Source organism: Canis lupus, unplaced genomic scaffold, assembly GCF_011100685.1.
Source record: "Canis lupus familiaris isolate Mischka breed German Shepherd unplaced genomic scaffold, alternate assembly UU_Cfam_GSD_1.0 chrUn_S1354H1534, whole genome shotgun sequence".
In the NCBI taxonomy this organism is placed as follows: Eukaryota; Metazoa; Chordata; class Mammalia; order Carnivora; family Canidae; genus Canis; species Canis lupus.
In genome coordinates this window covers 1437-18941 of record NW_023330181.1, presented here as the reverse complement: position 1 = coordinate 18941, position 17505 = coordinate 1437, and the positions used below count along the sequence as shown (strand labels likewise).

The window sequence follows — 17505 nt, the reverse complement described above, 5'->3', positions numbered from 1 at the left end:
TACTCTTTTATACCAATGAACGGGCACATAACCCATTCCCGATTTCCCTTAGCCGAGCTGCTGCATCAAACTAATCCCTCACAAAGGGTGTGCTTCTCCCGAAGCTGCCGATGGCAGTGGCAGTGTAGCCAGGAGCAGTCTTGCCCAGCTCTTGCTGCTAGGAAGTGTGGCTGGTGCCGGAATGCTCACCGAAGGAGTGCTGCAGTTGGAGCCAGGCGGTCACACCTCCCCTGGGCCTGAGCCTAGAAGATCTCCAGGCACATCCCTTCCATATCCTTTTCCGTATTCAGCAGGTAAAGGACAGAAGGTGCGCTGAGCACGTCGGTGAAGACAGGCAGAACCCCAGTCCCCTGGGTCCTGGCCTTCAGCCCCTGCTCCCCCCCCACCACCCCAGTGCACTGCCTGGCTCAGCTGAAGACCGGGACACCCTCCCACCTCTCCCCTCTGGCTCTCTGCCTGTGAACTCTGGCTGCCGTGCCCCTCCCCGTGAACATCCTACTGCGTTCCTGCAACTGACACACGTTGGGCTGCCCCACAACCTCAGCCCCCTACCTCGGCCTCAATACTCTCTGGGCACTGAAATGGACACTCTTTTTTTTTTTTTTTTTAATTTTTATTATTTATGATAGTCACAGAGAGAGAAAGAGAGGCAGAGACACAGGCAGAGAGAAGCAGGCTCCATGCACCAGGAGCCGATGTGGGAATCGATCCTGGGTCTCCAGGATCGCGCCCTAGGCCAAAGGCAGGCGCCAAACCGCTGCGCCACCCAGGGATCCCTGAACTGGACACTCTTAAGGCTCACCCTTCACTCCAGATAGCTAAAATCTGTCATTTCATATTTTCATCTATCTCCTCCTTCTAGAAACCTATTTAACCTGGGAGGGCAAATCTTCACCTCGTGTGTCCGTCTGGGCCAGAAGCAGCAGACCTGCATCATTTCATATTGTTTAAAATCTCTTCATTCATTAGTATTTAAAATAAAAAGTTTTCTCTTTCTGTATTTGGAAAAAACACAAATATTTCTCCCAATTTATCATCAAGCTTTATTTCTTTCTTTCTTTCTTTCTTTCTTTTTCTTCTTTCTTTCTTTCTTCTTTCTTCTTTCTTTCATTCATGAGAGATGCACACAGAGAGGCAGAGACACAGGTGGAGGGAGAAGCTGGCTCCCCCAGGGGAGTCCGACGGGGGCCAATCTGGATCTCAGGACCCCAGGACCATGCCCTGGCCAGAAGGCAGAGACCCAACTAAAAAGCCACCCAGGCGACCCAAGTCATTGATCTTTTTAACCTAATGTTTTACTTTATTTTCTGTCATATGGATATTGTTTCTGTGTTCAAATCGTTCACTTCCTCTTCATACTTTTCATCTGTTTAGACACTGTCTTTTTTTTTTTTTTTTTTTTTTTAATTTTTATTCATTTATGATAGAGAGAGAGGCGCAGAGACACAGGCAGAGGGAGAAGCAGGCTCCATGCACCGGGAGCCCGACGTGGGATTCGATCCCGGGACTCCGGGATCACGCCCTGGGCCAAATGCAGGCGCCAAACCGCTGCGCCACCCAGGGATCCCTAGACACTGTCTTTGAAGAAGCCTTTCCCACCCTTAATTTCCTAAGTAGTTGCCTCGGTTTGCTCCCGTTTATTTTTCTCTCTTTAATGCATCAGTTTTATTAAGCTAACTGACACCCATCTTCAAGATTTGTAAATCATTCTTCTCTTGAAGTCTTTCCACCATGTTTTCCAAAATGAACAGTCACCTTGACCAGGAAATGCCAGAGGCTAAGAAAGCTCAAGGTTCTAATCTGTGTGAAAGAACCCATTCTTCTTTGAAGCCTCCCGACATGGACGCGTCTTGCTTTGGGGAAAGGGGCAGCAGAAGTATCAGGAAAGTGACTGTCAAATCTGAATTCCCTCTTCTTCAAAAATACTGTGTGGATCTGCCTACAGGGAAGCTGTAACAAAGTAAGACAAACCAGGCAGCTTTCAGGCTGTCACGACAAACGTACATTCTCTCACTGTTCTGGAGGCTGGGAGTCTGAGATTCAGGTGTGGGCAGGGCTGGTTCCTTCTGAGTGCTGTGGGGGAGGGGCTGTTGCATCCTCCCGCCCTGGCTGGTAGATGTCAGTCTTCTCTCCCTGTGTCATCCCATTCTCTTCTCTGTACTTGGATGTTTGCGTCCAAATTTTCCCTTTAAAAAAAAAAAAAAAAGTTATGCATTCATTTTACAAAGAGAGGACAAGCAAGCCAGGGGAGGGGCAAACGGGGGGGGGGCAGGGAAAGGGAAAGAGAAAGAGAGAGAGAGAGAGAGAGGAGAGAGAAGCACCCCTCTCGGGTGTGGAACAGACACCTCTCTGGGGCTTGATGTGGGGCTCAATCTAACAACCTTGAGAGCAGGGCCTGGACCAAAATCGAGTTGGATGCTCAACGAACTGCGCCCCCCAACCCCCCCCTCAATTTTCCCTTCATAAAGGACAGCATGCTACAGACCCCACTTTACCTTGGTTTCTTCCATAAGGACCCCACCACTAAATACAATCACATTCTGAGGTACCAGGGCGTGGTACACATGAATGGGGTGGTGGGGGTGCGAGGGGGCACACAATTGAACCCTAGCATTTGTACACCTGGTCATGTCAAATTGGCTCTCTCACTGTCTTGGTTATGCTGTAAGGGAAGAGCGCTTACACATTATCTTATCTAAGTATTTTAGTTTACAGGTGAAGAAACGGGGGCCTGGAAGAAGGATTTGCCTAGGGGCACAGGCTGCTTTGTAACAAAACCATATCGTTCCCACCTCCCCACCACCCCCATCTTTTAGCCAGGTATTCTATCTCCTGCTTTATGTCCTCCAGATTGTCTATCCTCAGGAGTCTGGGCAGACAGAGAAGGGGACAGAGTGAATAGGTTACAGGATTTGAATCAAAACAGCTGAAGTGAATCCTGGGGTCCGCTTTGGTCTTTTGGGTTTCACAATCCTTGTTTCCAGAAAACAAATCCTAGTACCCTGCTCTCTCAACGCAGCAAAGAAAAGGAGGAGACATTCCTCCTGCAAATGTCTTATAAAGGATAGATCTTTGATTGAAAACAAGATTTGCAAACCAACATGGGCAAATTGGTAAGTAGACACCATTTCAGAACATTTCAAAGAGGCGATAATAACAGACGATACACCTTAACCTGACTTTGGGACCCACCAAGTATATGTCAGCCAGGGTGCAGGGGAGTATAAAAGTCAAAGACTAAGATTTACCTTTAACACTGAGCTTCAGACACCAGATCTTCGAAGTCGGTATCCAGAACCTCTTCCCGTCTCCCCATCCCAGAATTCTGTTCTGTGAGTTAGCACTGCAAGCCGTCTTCCTAGGGTGTCTCTAGGTCTTAAGGGTCACAGAAGGGAAACACAGAAACCATTACTCACTAGAGAATGACAGGCCAGGGTGAGCAGCCCTGGCTAGCTGTGACTTAGTGGAGAGGGCAGGTGTTGTTGTTGTGTGATTTTTTTTTTTCCTTGAGTTTTCATTCATTTATTTGAATGAGAGAGAGAGTAGAGAGAGAACACAGGCAGCGGGGAGAGAGGAAAGCAGGCGCCCCATGAGCAGGGAGCCTGATATGGGGCTTCAATGGGTGCAGACTTCCAGTTTGAGGGAAGATGACCAAGTTCTAGAGACGGAAGTTGCTGATGGCAGCACAACAACGCAAATGTGCTTAAGGCCACTTAATGATACGCTCACCAGTGATTAAAATGCTGTATTTTATGTTGTGTTATTTTATCACCAAAGAAGGAAGAGCAAGCAAGACTCAGATGCCCAGGTGAAAAGCAGAGGAAGGAGGTACGAGGTGTGGAAGAAGCTTCCCCTGATACCACAGGACAGCCAGTCAGTTATTTTGTGACTGCATCTGTGCTCCTGGGGGCTTCCCACCTTCTCAATAAAACAGATTCTGCCTCCAATTGGAGGTTTTTCCACTCAGCCTTTGTGGGCACGTCACAGTTTATTCATAGGATACACAAGGAGTAGTGAAATTCCTAGGTCAAGGGTAATACACATGCTCAAAATTTTACATGCAAGCTAGAGCTGATTAACTGCAATCAAGGGGCAGGTTTTGGGTGATCCATGGACTTCTGAAGTCGGGGACAGCATCTGATGTGTGTGGGAGCACACGTACAATTTTCTAGGAGTAGGCTCTCAAAATACCTCTCGGGCTCAGGGACACCGGAGAGTAGAGCATGAACGCTCCCCCAACACAGCATCAGTAAAACAAGTGAGAGAGCTCTGCCAAATTAAGCGACGTAAACTAACTTTTCAATCCAACAAGTCCATGTGCCTGGACCTTCCCTACATACTTATTTCACTCTTGTAAGATCTTACCTTCCCTCGTCTGTTTCCTCCCTCTGCTGCCAGACTGCACCGTGAAACAGGAATAGAAGGATGCAGAGAGCCCCGCATCTGCTGGAGAGGAGTAGAGTGATCCAGACACCCCGAGGACAGTTTTGGAGGACGGTTGCAGGCTGGATCGGCGACATGAGATAGCCTTGATCCTGAACTCCAGAAGTGGACCTCGTCTCGCAGTTGCAAAACTGGTGGCATCACGATTTCAACTTCAAGCTCTGTTACAAAGCAATATTCAAATGACAGCATAGTACTGGCACAAAAACAGACACATAGATCAATGGAACAGAATAGAGAATGTAGAAATGGACCTTCAACTAATCTTCGACAAGGCAGGAAAAATATCCTGTGGAAAAAAGACAGTCTCTTTAACAAACGGTGCTGTGAAAATCGGACAGCCACATGCAGAAGAATGAAAGTGGACCATTTCCTCACACCATACACAGAAATAGACTCAAAGTGGATGAAAGACCTAACTATGAGTCAGGTGTCGATCAAAATGCTAGAGGAGAACACAGGCAGCAAACTCTGTGACGTCTGCTGCAGCAACGTCTTACGACACGTGTCTCCAAAGGCAAGGGAAACAACGGCAAAAATGAACTATTGGGACTCCATGAATATTGAAAGCTTTTGCCCAGCAAAGGAAACAGTCGAGGAAACCAAAAGATACCCAACACAATGGGAGAAGATATGTGCAAATGACATATCAGATAAAGGGCTAGTATCCAAGATCTATAAAGAACTTCTCAAACTCAATACCCAAAGAACAAATAATCCAACAAGAAATGGGGAGAAGAAAAAAAAGGTGCTCAGCAGTTGAGCACCTGCCTTTGGTTCAGGTCATGATTCCAGAGTCCTGGGATTGAGTCCCACATCAGGCTCCCTGCGAGGAGCCTGCTTCTCCCGCTGCCTGTGTCTCTCCCTCTCTCTCTGTGTCCCTCATGAATAAATAAACAAAATATTTTTAAAACTCAAATGGGCAGAAGACATGAACAGACATTCCGCCAAAGAGGACATACAAATGGCCGACAGACACATGAGACTACGCTCCACATGCCTTGGCATCAGGGGAATAGAAATCAAACTACACTGAGATACCACCTCACACAAGTCAGAGTGGCTAAAATTGACAAGTCAGGAAATGATAGACGTTGGCAAGGATGTGGAGAAAGGGGGACCCTTGTACACTGTTGGTGGTAACGTAAGCTAGTGTAGCTACTCTGGAGGTTCCTCAGAAAGTTCCAAATAGACCTACCGTATGACCTGGCATTTGCACTACTGGGTATTTACTCCAAAGACACAAGTGTAGTGATGCAGAGGGGCATCTGCACCCCAATGTTCATAGCAGCAATGTCCACAGGAGCCAAACTATGGAAAGAGCCCGGATGTCTACAACAGATGAATGGATCAAGAGGACGTAGTGTGTGTGTGTGTGTGTGTGTGTGTGTGTGTGTGTGTGTTTGTAATGGAATATTACTCATCCATCAAAACGTGAAGTCTTGCCATTTACAGCAACATGGATGGAACTAGAGGCTATTCCACTAAGCGAAAAAAATCATCGAAAGACAATTATCATATGATTTCACTTAAACATGGAATTTAAGAAACAAAGAAGAGGAGCATAGGAGAAAGAGGAAAAATACAAGACGATATCAGAGAGAGACACAAACCATAAGTGACTCTTAATCATAGGCAACAAATGGAGGGTCGCTGGAAGAGAGGGGAGTGGGGGAATAGGACGACTCTGTGACGGACATTCAGGAGGGACATTAAGGAGGGACTGGGTGTTACATGAGGCTGATAAATCACTGACCTCTACCTTTGTAACCAATAATCCATCATATGTTAATTAATTGAAGTGTTTGTTTTTTAAAAAGAAGAAGAATATGGAGGCCGTGTCCTCTTGAAGAGAAATCAGCACTATCCACCTTAATCTAAAATAAATTCTTGACACATAGTCGTAAATATTAAAAAAAAAAAGGAAAGGAAAAGAAAAACGTGGCTAAATGACCACATCCCCATTAAGCGACAGTATCATTGAACAGTGAACAGATGAGACTGTTGTGATGACCACAAACATCATGAAGGGAAGAAGACATCTCTTTATTATGATTCCCCGAGAGACACCTTTCAGTGTCCTCTTTAATAACCTAAAATAACATACAAACATGTCATCAAGGCAAGTTAAAAAATGACACCTGGTTCTCACAGTTTAATAACGAAGACTATCAAACAAACATTTACAGTTAGAAGAACATGAGGGAACTAACCCGTCTGGTTATAAGTATAACTGATGTATTATATAAGTATAATAAAAACAAAACCTATCCAGAATATGTAAACAAAGTTATAGTTATGCAGCAGCTGAAATCTCATCACAAAACTACGTTGGAACAGCATGTGTTGGAAACTATGACTGTTTCAGAACTATTTAAAATAAATACGTAAATAAAAACTAGAGAAACAAGTATAATCTAAGGGCAACATTTTCAAAATGAACAACTGAAATTCCTGACGTATGTTTGGCTGTCACAATCCTTTGGGTTCTAATTTTATATTTTTGAGGTAATTTCCTCCTCACCTTTGTCCCAGTGCATGAAAAATGGGACCTCCAACCTCTACCTCAGCAGAGATTCAAATTAAGTAATGTGAAATATTTGATGGTGGCCCAGGAGGGGATGGACGTGAAAAAACCCTGGTTTCTTTTTGTCTCTCCATGGACTCCTCCATGGACTCCCAGCTCCTAGGAGTACAACACGATAACTCCATTGAGCTCGTTCTGGAAGGTCCTGGGTTCTTCTAGATTATCTGTGAAAGAAACTCCTGTGTTCCTGACTTCCTACCGAAAACGTGCGTCTCCCCGGGGCTCAGGGATCTGCAATTGAGAAAGAGAGGAAGGACGTCAGATTGTAAGGAGGCAACTCTCCAGATATAGAGATTATTCACCTTCTCAGTCCATTGTAATCAGAGTTGAGACGAATTTATAAGTCCACTTTATCCCTAATCATTCGTTCTAAACCCCAGTTCATTTTCAAGTATGACTTTTGGACTTTGGTGATCCTGGCTCCAAAAACTTCTTCATGTACCTAAGAACAGGCCCAGTCATCTACTTTATAGCCAGGGCTCTAGGTGATTCTGTTCAGGGACCAAAACAAACAACCTTGAGAGGATGTTGCTTTAGACTGGACACTCACCTTGGTCCTTTTGTGCTACTTAGAGTCTGAACTAATCACCATACCGCAAACATCACTCACACATCAACATCATGAACCATGAGTCCAGATGCCTAATCCCCCATTCTAACCCTACATCCCGATGTTCAACCATAACACCTAGTCCTAAAGTTGGTCAGTGCTATGTGGTCTGAATGTTTGTATCCCACACGCACACCCCAATCATATATTGAGATCCTAACCCACAAGGTGATGGTGCTAGATGGGGCCACTGGGATGATTAGGGCATGGGTGGGGCCCTCTTGAATGGGATTAGTGCTCTGATAAAAGAGACCCCAGTGACCTGGCTCTCCCCTTCCACCATGTGAGGACACAGCCAGAAGGTGGCAATCTGCAACCCAGGAAAGGTCTGACCAACCCAGTAAAGGTTCTGACACTCTGATCGCAGACTTGTCCCCTCCAAATTGTGAGAAATAAATGTCTGTTGTTCATAAGCCATCCATCCACTCTGTAGTCCTCTGATGTAGGAGCCTAAATGGACTAACAGAGCTATAGTTCACATGAGTTAAACCCAATCTTTACTTAATCCTCTACCCAAATCTATAAGTTTATGTGTCGATCACAATAAGCCATGCTGAAACTATTATTTCTTAAGCTTCACTTGTTCTGACAAACTTCCTTGACCAAAAACCTGAGGGGAAAGGTATAATTGAACAAAATGGGACACTGGTCCGGAAGCAGGCAGGGAACATGAAAAATGCACAGGCAATCTGGCCGTAAGCAATGTGCTTGAAAGGAAATTTGGATGAAAGCATAACTAGACATAATTTCTTTTGTATTACTAGATAGGTCGACTCTTCCATCAAATATCCTACTGTTAGACATGTACTTTGTTGTAAATAAGTCCCTGTGGTTGATACCTGTGAGGGATGAAAGGCCAAAAATGAATTAGAAAGTCTGGGGATCCCCGGGTGGCTCAGCGGTTTGGCGCCTGCCTTCGGCCCAGGGCATGATCCTGGAGTCCCACATCAGGCTCCCTGCGTGGAGCCTGCTTCTCCCTCTGCCTATGTCTCTGCCTCTATCTCTCTGTCTCTCTCTCTGTCTCTCTCTCTTTCTCTGTGTCTGTGTCTCTCATGAATAGATAAATAAATTTTTTTCCTAAGATTTTTACTTATTTATTCATGAGAGGCACAGAGAGAGAGAGGCAGGCAGAGACCCAGGCAGAGGGAGAAGCAGGCTCCACGCAGGGAGCCCGACGCGGACTGGATCCCGGGTCTTCAGGAGCACACCCCGGGATGCAAGCGACACTAAACCGCTGCGCCACCGCGGCTGCCCGCCACCGCGGCTGCCCTGGATAATAAACTCTTAAAAAAGAAAGAAAGAAAGTGAATACACATTTATGGAATCAATTGAAAACTTACTCACTTTCCACAGAAAATCAACATTTCATGAAAGCTATCATTTGGGCCCCATTGCCGTGAATGGAATTATTTCAGCCATGCCTCTGTGACAAACTGGTTTCCCCTAGTCTGGCCCCCACACATCTCCCTGAGGTCATGCCTATGTGTGGTTGTGAGCATGTGGCTGGGACCTGAGTCAGCGTCTGGCTGCGTGGCTGCTCGACTTTACAGTGTGTGGGAAGGCTCATGTGTGGGGCAGGGGAGAGGAGCGTGGTCTAGCAATTGGATTCCTCAGATTTCCTCAATACACAATAAGTCATGGTGCCTGGACCCGTGAGGACACAGACGTACCTCCCCTCAGGCCGATGACCTCGGGCCTCCATGGTCCCTCTAGGGTATGAGGGTGCGATCTCGCCCCCACACACAGATCTGGATCGAAAGCCTGGATCTGGAAGACAAAGAGATCCCTGAGAAGACAACCTCCAGGGACTCCCCCTCCCTCCCACTCTGCAGTCTCGTCCTGAATCCCATGTCCCTCCACGTCCCCCCCCCTTCCATTGTCCCACCCCAAATCCCCACAGCCCACCCACCTCCTCGCACTCTTCCCTGGACACCCTGGTCCTCCATCCCATGGATCGGATGAATTGCAATCGCAGTTTGTGGAACAAGGGACGCTGGGAACGGTTCTTCCCATAAAGGAATGAAAAGATGGCTTGTTTGGGGGCCTGGTTGTCCTCTTCCATATCATTGGCCAGGTAGCTGGAGAAAGACATGAGGTTGCTGGTCAGGAGGAGCAGGACAGGAAGGACCCCCCACCTGAGCTCAGCTTCCCAGAAAAGATGCAGTCGGCTTCCTACCCAGCGTCGTAGAGCGCCCCCCAGTCATCAAGAAGGCACGGCTGGGCAGAGACTTCTCCCGCTTTGAGGAGAAAGACAACTCACCCAGAAGCTTGAGGGCATATGCTGCTCTGTTTTCCCATCCCTGAGCCCACCCCCTTCCCTTCAGCCTGTCTGTGCACACCCCTGTCGCCCTGTGGAGCAGGGGCATGTATACAGCTCCTGCTCTATTTCTGTAGTCCTGGCTTTCCTCCCAAATGACTAATATAGGACTGGGTTCATGTAGGTGCAGTAATTCAACATGCACTTGTTTCTCTCTTCCCATCGCCTCATGGTCCCTGGCACATCAGATGTACTTTGTAAGTTTTTGTTGAATGAATAAATGAATGCTTTCTCTCACGGTCAAGGGCAATACTGATTACCTCCTCGTAGACCCGACCTAACTTAAACATTTGCAAAATGTAAGGAATTGTCTGAGTGTTTTTGAGAGCCTGGTAATATTTTGACAAGACCTGCCTCAACAGGTGTCTCGTGTAATGGGATTGGGGAAGGGGGGAAAGGGGCAGAAGAGGGTAGTGAATGAGAAATAACGGTGGTCCAAAATGCCCATGAGACTAGAATTTTAACAGAAGTGCTACTAGGGTGCAGAAGTCAGGGAGGTTAGGGGGGCATCTGAAGATTTTGGGGTTGGAATCAATCTTGAGGAAAGGTCGTTTTCTTCAGGGAGACGTGCAAAATCACCTAGACAGGAAACACAGTACAGAAACGGAGGGAAGGGTCCTTGGAAGGATGAAACACGAAGAGGGTGCACAAGTTGGACGGAGACGAGGGGGTTGGAGCTAAGCTGGAAACTCTGACCTTGACCACTAGCACCCCTGGCCCATGAGATTGTTATGGAGCGCAGAGCAGGAGACGATGCTTTGGAAAGACTTCAGGCATATAGCACCCACTGGCTTGGGACGGATTTGTAAGAAACACCAGCGGGAGCCTTTACGACAGATCTGTGCTATGTCTTGAGGCTGAATTGAGGCATTTGTGCTGGGAATGCAGAGGAGGAGGACAGTTATGCTTGGTATTGCCATGGGAAGAAGACAGATCTCAAGGATCAGAACTGGCTGCTGCTTGAGCCTAGTTGCTTGGGGCAAGGCAGCGTCTGTTCTTTCCTTCACTCCTCTTTGGAGAGTTTTTTTTCCTTCTCTTCAGGGGGTCTCTTAGCTGATGTTAGGGGCATTTGTGTTTGCAAATAGTATAAAAAACCCCTATACTCTAATTCTACTGTTTTTATACACAGACTAAACAGCTCAAAAAAAAAAAAAAAGATAAATGAATAAATAAATAAAACCCGCAAGATTTAAAGAGTTACAAACAGGTTGAAAAAAAGAGCCGAAAGATCAGAGTCCCACTTCTGCCCTCCTTCCTCCCAGGTTATTGACTACTGCTGATGGATGAGGCGAAATACTCACAGTGCCAGGAAGAAATGAATTCGCTGGTACTGCCAGGAGAAGAGACCAGCGCGGCTAAAATAGGCGATGACCATGGACAAGAGATACTGGCGGAAAGAGGAGAAAAGCCGTCATAGAAGGGTCCCATCCTGGGAGAGGAAGACCAGTGAGGTGAGGGGACAGGAGGCTGGAGCAGGTGGTGCCTCTTTGACATGTTGGGTGAACCTGCTTCTTTGGTGTCAGACAGTTGGTTACAAACTGGGGAAGGCAAGGGAAGAGTTTCAGGTGCTCCCAGGACGGGAGGTTGTGCTGGTTTGAGGGCTTGTGTTTAGGACAGCCAGCTTCAGGAGGGTCTTTGATAAGCTGGAGCCAAAGGAAGCCCCCCAAGAGCAGAGAGGCAAAGGGACTTAAGGTAGCAACAGCCAGAGGGGCACACCTGGTGCTCAGGTCCCAGGGATTCTGCAAAAGCCACGAGGTCCCCGACCAGAAGTCTTGGTAGGCATGAGGTTGGAGAGAGGGTTGAGGAGGCTTTCCCCTGCCCCAGGACAGGTGTTGGAGCAAGAGTCTATCTTAGTGGAGAACAACAATACCTTGTCGGATACTCTCAGATCTTTGTCCCAGGCCAGAAATCTTTTAATGACAGGATCCTCTGTGAAAAGAGGGCAGATGTCTGTCAAGTTGGCAACTGGAATGGGGTTACTGTGGGAACGTTCCAGAGCAAAGAGAACAGTACCTCCCCTGGGGAAGTTTCAGGATGTAGCCAAGGGTGAGGCTGATGGGCAGAGGGGAGAAAAGACCATGGACTGGCCAAGAAAGTTGGCGGCTCCCCCTTGTCGGGTGACTGAGAGAGAGGCAGGTGTCAGCAGTGCATCTGCAGGATGGGATCTGAAGTAAGTAGTGATGCTGTCTCATCATGCATGGATGTGCCACTGCAGAGACCATAACATCATCGCTGTCATTTTCTCATTCCACAGTGGCATCGGGGTACAAAGATGGCCTGTCCTCCCCTCCCCGCCCCCGCCCCGACACAGCCGAAGGCACTTAGATTCAAAAGGCCAGTAAGCGCTAAGATGTCTCAGGAGTGCAACTGCAGCTAAGCTTTCTCATCCCTCTGTCATTTTTAAGTGTCCCCGATGAGGGGTCAGTATGGAGTCCTCCAAGGATGGAGAGAGAGAGCTCAGCGACCTGCAAAGAATTATTTTCCATTGGAAAAGCGTCGCCGTTGGAAGTTTCTGGTGTTTTCAGGAAAAAAGAATAAGGTTGGAGGGTGCTGTTCCTACCGAGCAGCCTGTTGAACGCCTCGTGGTGCTCAGGGAGCACTGAAGATAGCCGCTGTCTCTTCAGCTTCATCTTGAGGCCACTCAGTGTCTCCACCACCCAGATGTCGTTGGCCTCAGGGGCTGTCTCCTCATCGGATTCGATGTCTCTCTTCCTTCCGCGGGACTGAGGCAAGGGGCAGGGGTCTACAAAGGGGGCTGAGTGAAGAAACCAGGCTACAGTACAAAGCTTCTTCTGTCTTTGGAATTCAGCCACGCTTTCCACACCCCCAAACCCAAACTCCCTCTTCATTTCTCTGTGGCCTCATAGATGATTGGCCTCTCCAAAACCACCTTTCATCTTTGTCCTTCATTCATATGCATTTGCCCCCATTCATCTTTGCCACTGTTTCATACCCCCACCACGCCCTCAAAACTCTTCCTGGTAGATCATTTCTCCCATGAGGATAATGGGATAATTTCCTGTCTTCCTTTATCTCCTCTTTGGATGTCATCTCCTAACCCTCCTTCCTTGCTTCCTGGGTTTTCCTTCCAGTGCGATACCCTTGTCCCCGGCTCCCGTGCTCTCTTCTCCAACCCTGGCTTTCTGAATCTCTCCTGTCACGTGCAGTCTAGTCAGACACACCTTCCTGGCTTCTGTACCCATTTGTACTCACTAGTCAAGCCTGTCAAGTCCCTTCTCCCTCCTGCTTCCTCACCTGATGGTCCTGGGCTTTCTTCATCTACCACGGCCTCCGGGGGGTACCCTGATGTGCTAGGCTGGGGGCTCTGGCCCTCAGACTGGGCGGACGGTTGACAACTGGCCATGATTTCTCCCAAGCTCTTTGTGCCCTCCCAGGAGACTCAGACCCTCCTCTTCTCAAACTCCCCTTCTGGCTTCTGGGTGAACCCAAGCCCTGTTATCCCTTCTCTAAGCCGGGGCCAAGCTAGGAGTATGGACATGCTCTGCGAAGATGCTCTTGTCCACCTCCGTTGCCAAGAACCATGGAGTCCAGTCTTTCCAATCAGGAAGGTCAGAAGCCTCTGATGTCATGCACCATTCCAGCCTGGCAGCCATTTTGAAGGAAGACACGTGCAACTGCGAGACCGAGGTCCACTTCTGGAGTTCAGGATCAAGGCTATCTCATGTCGCCGATCCAGCCTGCAACCGTCCTCCAAAACTGTCCTCGGGGTGTCTGGATCACTCTACTCCTCTCCAGCAGATGCGGGGCTCTCTGCATCCTTCTATTCCTGTTTCACGGTGCAGTCTGGCAGCAGAGGGAGGAAACAGACGAGGGAAGGTAAGATCTTACAAGAGTGAAATAAGTATGTAGGGAAGGTCCAGGCACATGGACTTGTTGGATTGAAAAGTTAGTTTACGTCGCTTAATTTGGCAGAGCTCTCTCACTTGTTTTACTGATGCTGTGTTGGGGATTCTGTGCTGTTCATGCTCTACTCTCCGGTGTCCCTGAGCCCGAGAGGTATTTTGAGAGCCTACTCCTAGAAAATTGTACGTGTGCTCCCACACACATCAGATGCTGTCCCCGACTTCAGAAGTCCATGGATCACCCAAAACCTGCCCCTTGATTGCAGTTAATCAGCTCTAGCTTGCATGTAAAATTTTGAGCATGTGTATTACCCTTGACCTAGGAATTTCACTACTCCTTGTGTATCCTATGAATAAACTGTGACGTGCCCACAAAGGCTGAGTGGAAAAACCTCCAATTGGAGGCAGAATCTGTTTTATTGAGAAGGTGGGAAGCCCCCAGGAGCACAGATGCAGTCACAAAATAACTGACTGGCTGTCCTGTGGTATCAGGGGAAGCTTCTTCCACACCTCGTACCTCCTTCCTCTGCTTTTCACCTGGGCATCTGAGTCTTGCTTGCTCTTTCCTTCTTTTGGTGATAAAATAACACAACATAAAATACAGCATTTTAATCACTGGTGAGCGTATCATTAAGTGGCCTTAAGCACATTTGCGTTGTTGTGCTGCCATCAGCAACTTCCGTCTCTAGAACTTGGTCATCTTCCCTCAAACTGGAAGTCTGCACCCATTGAAGCCCCATATCAGGCTCCCTGCTCATGGGGCGCCTGCTTTCCTCTCTCCCCGCTGCCTGTGTTCTCTCTCTCACTCTCTCTCTCATTCAAATAAATGAATGAAAACTCAAGAAAAAAAAAAAATCACACAACAACAACACCTGCCCTCTCCACTAAGTCACAGCTAGCCAGGGGCTGCTCACCCTGGCCTGTCATTCTCTAGTGAGTAATGGTTTCTGTGTTTCCCTTCTGTGACCCTTAAGACCTAGAGACACCCTAGGAAGACGGCTTGCAGTGCTAACTCACAGAACAGAATTCTGGGATGGGGAGACGGGAAGAGGTTCTGGATACCGACTTCGAAGATCTGGTGTCTGAAGCTCAGTGTTAAAGGTAAATCTTAGTCTTTGACTTTTATACTCCCCTGCACCCTGGCTGACATATACTTGGTGGGTCCCAAAGTCAGGTTAAGGTGTATCGTCTGTTATTATCGCCTCTTTGAAATGTTCTGAAATGGTGTCTACTTACCAATTTGCCCATGTTGTTTGCAAATCTTGTTTTCAATCAAAGATCTATCCTTTATAAGACATTTGCAGGAGGAATGTGTCCTCCTTTTCTTTGCTGCGTTGAGAGAGCAGGGTACTAGGATTTGTTTTCTGGAAACAAGGATTGTGAAACCCAAAAGACCAAAGCGGACCCCAGGATTCACTTCAGCTGTTTTGATTCAAATCCTGTAACCTATTCACTCTGTCCCCTTCTCTGTCTGCCCAGACTCCTGAGGATAGACAATCTGGAGGACATAAAGCAGGAGATAGAATACCTGGCTAAAAGATGGGGGTGGTGGGGAGGTGGGAACGATATGGTTTTGTTACAAAGCAGCCTGTGCCCCTAGGCAAATCCTTCCTTCTTCCAGGCCCCCGTTTCTTCACCTGTAAACTAAAATACTTAGATAAGATAATGTGTAAGCGCTCTTCCCTTACAGCATAACCAAGGCAGTGAGAGAGCCAATTTGACATGACCAGGTGTACAAATGCTAGGGTTCAATTGTGTGCCCCCTCGCACCCCCACCACCCCATTCATGTGTACCACGCCCTGGTACCTCAGAATGTGATTGTATTTAGTGGTGGGGTCCTTATGGAAGAAACCAAGGTAAAGTGGGGTCTGTAGCATGCTGTCCTTTATGAAGGGAAAATTGAGGGGGGGGTTGGGGGGCGCAGTTCGTTGAGCATCCAACTCGATTTTGGTCCAGGCCCTGCTCTCAAGGTTGTTAGATTGAGCCCCACATCAAGCCCCAGAGAGGTGTCTGTTCCACACCCGAGAGGGGTGTCTGCTTCTCTCTCCTCTCTCTCTCTCTCTCTCTCTCTCTCTCTTTCCCTTTCCCTGCCCCCCCCCCGTTTGCCCCTCCCCTGGCTTGCTTGTCCTCTCTTTGTAAAATGAATGCATAACTTTTTTTTTTTTTTAAAGGGAAAATTTGGACGCAAACATCCAAGTACAGAGAAGAGAATGGGATGACACAGGGAGAGAAGACTGACATCTACCAGCCAGGGCGGGAGGATGCAACAGCCCCTCCCCCACAGCACTCAGAAGGAACCAGCCCTGCCCACACCTGAATCTCAGACTCCCAGCCTCCAGAACAGTGAGAGAATGTATTTTTGTCGTGCCCACACCTGAATCTCAGACTCCCAGCCTCCAGAACAGTGAGAGAATGTACGTTTGTCGTGACAGCCTGAAAGCTGCCTGGTTTGTCTTACTTTGTTACAGCTTCCCTGTAGGCAGATCCACACAGTATTTTTGAAGAAGAGGGAATTCAGATTTGACAGTCACTTTCCTGATACTTCTGCTGCCCCTTTCCCCAAAGCAAGACGCGTCCATGTCGGGAGGCTTCAAAGAAGAATGGGTTCTTTCACACAGATTAGAACCTTGAGCTTTCTTAGCCTCTGGCATTTCCTGGTCAAGGTGACTGTTCATTTTGGAAAACATGGTGGAAAGACTTCAAGAGAAGAATGATTTACAAATCTTGAAGATGGGTGTCAGTTAGCTTAATAAAACTGATGCATTAAAGAGAGAAAAATAAACGGGAGCAAACCGAGGCAACTACTTAGGAAATTAAGGGTGGGAAAGGCTTCTTCAAAGACAGTGTCTAAACAGATGAAAAGTATGAAGAGGAAGTGAACGATTTGAACACAGAAACAATATCCATATGACAGAAAATAAAGTAAAACATTAGGTTAAAAAGATCAATGACTTGGGTCGCCTGGGTGGCTTTTTAGTTGGGTCTCTGCCTTCTGGCCAGGGCATGGTCCTGGGGTCCTGAGATCCAGATTGGCCCCCGTCGGACTCCCCTGGGGGAGCCAGCTTCTCCCTCCACCTGTGTCTCTGCCTCTCTGTGTGCATCTCTCATGAAAGAAAGAAAAAGAAAGAAAGAAAGAAGAAAAGAAAGAAAGAAAGAAAGAAAGAAAGAATAAATAAAGCTTGATGATAAATTGGGAGAAATATTTGTGTTTTTTCCAAATACAGAAAGAGAAAACTTTTTATTTTAAATACTAATGAATGAAGAGATTTTAAACAATATGAAATGATGCAGGTCTGCTGCTTCTGGCCCAGACGGACACACGAGGTGAAGATTTGCCCTCCCAGGTTAAATAGGTTTCTAGAAGGAGGAGATAGATGAAAATATGAAATGACAGATTTTAGCTATCTGGAGTGAAGGGTGAGCCTTAAAGTGTCCAGTTCAGGGATCCCTGGGTGGCGCAGCGGTTTGGCGCCTGCCTTTGGCCTAGGGCGCGATCCTGGAGACCCAGGATCGATTCCCACATCGGCTCCTGGTGCATGGAGCCTGCTTCTCTCTGCCTGTGTCTCTGCCTCTCTTTCTCTCTCTGTGACTATCATAAATAAATAAAAATTAAAAAAAAAAAAAAAAGAGTGTCCATTTCAGTGCCCAGAGAGTATTGAGGCCGAGGTAGGGGGCTGAGGTTGT

The 17505-nt window shown here is 47.4% G+C and overlaps 2 long non-coding RNA genes and 1 pseudogene across 3 annotated transcripts; 1 reads left to right on the top strand and 2 right to left on the bottom strand.

The window, feature by feature from the left end:
* Positions 1-1550: 1550 nt before the first annotated feature.
* Positions 1551-4552, bottom strand: LOC119878277. The gene is made up of 3 exons (XR_005386736.1): positions 4366-4552; positions 3249-3375; positions 1551-2186 (listed from the first exon to the last, which is right to left on the bottom strand). It is a non-coding gene; the product is annotated as an uncharacterized LOC119878277 (long non-coding RNA).
* Positions 4553-6466: 1914 nt separating this feature from the next.
* LOC119878275 lies at positions 6467-13927 on the bottom strand (annotated as a pseudogene).
* Positions 11192-16765, top strand: LOC119878276. 2 transcript variants are annotated; one of them, XR_005386735.1, is made up of 4 exons: positions 11192-11408; positions 12363-13794; positions 14795-14921; positions 15993-16765. It is a non-coding gene; the product is annotated as an uncharacterized LOC119878276 (long non-coding RNA). The 2 variants fall into 2 exon arrangements; XR_005386734.1 differs by having other exon boundaries at positions 12212-13794.
* The last annotated feature ends 740 nt before the right edge of the window (positions 16766-17505 follow it).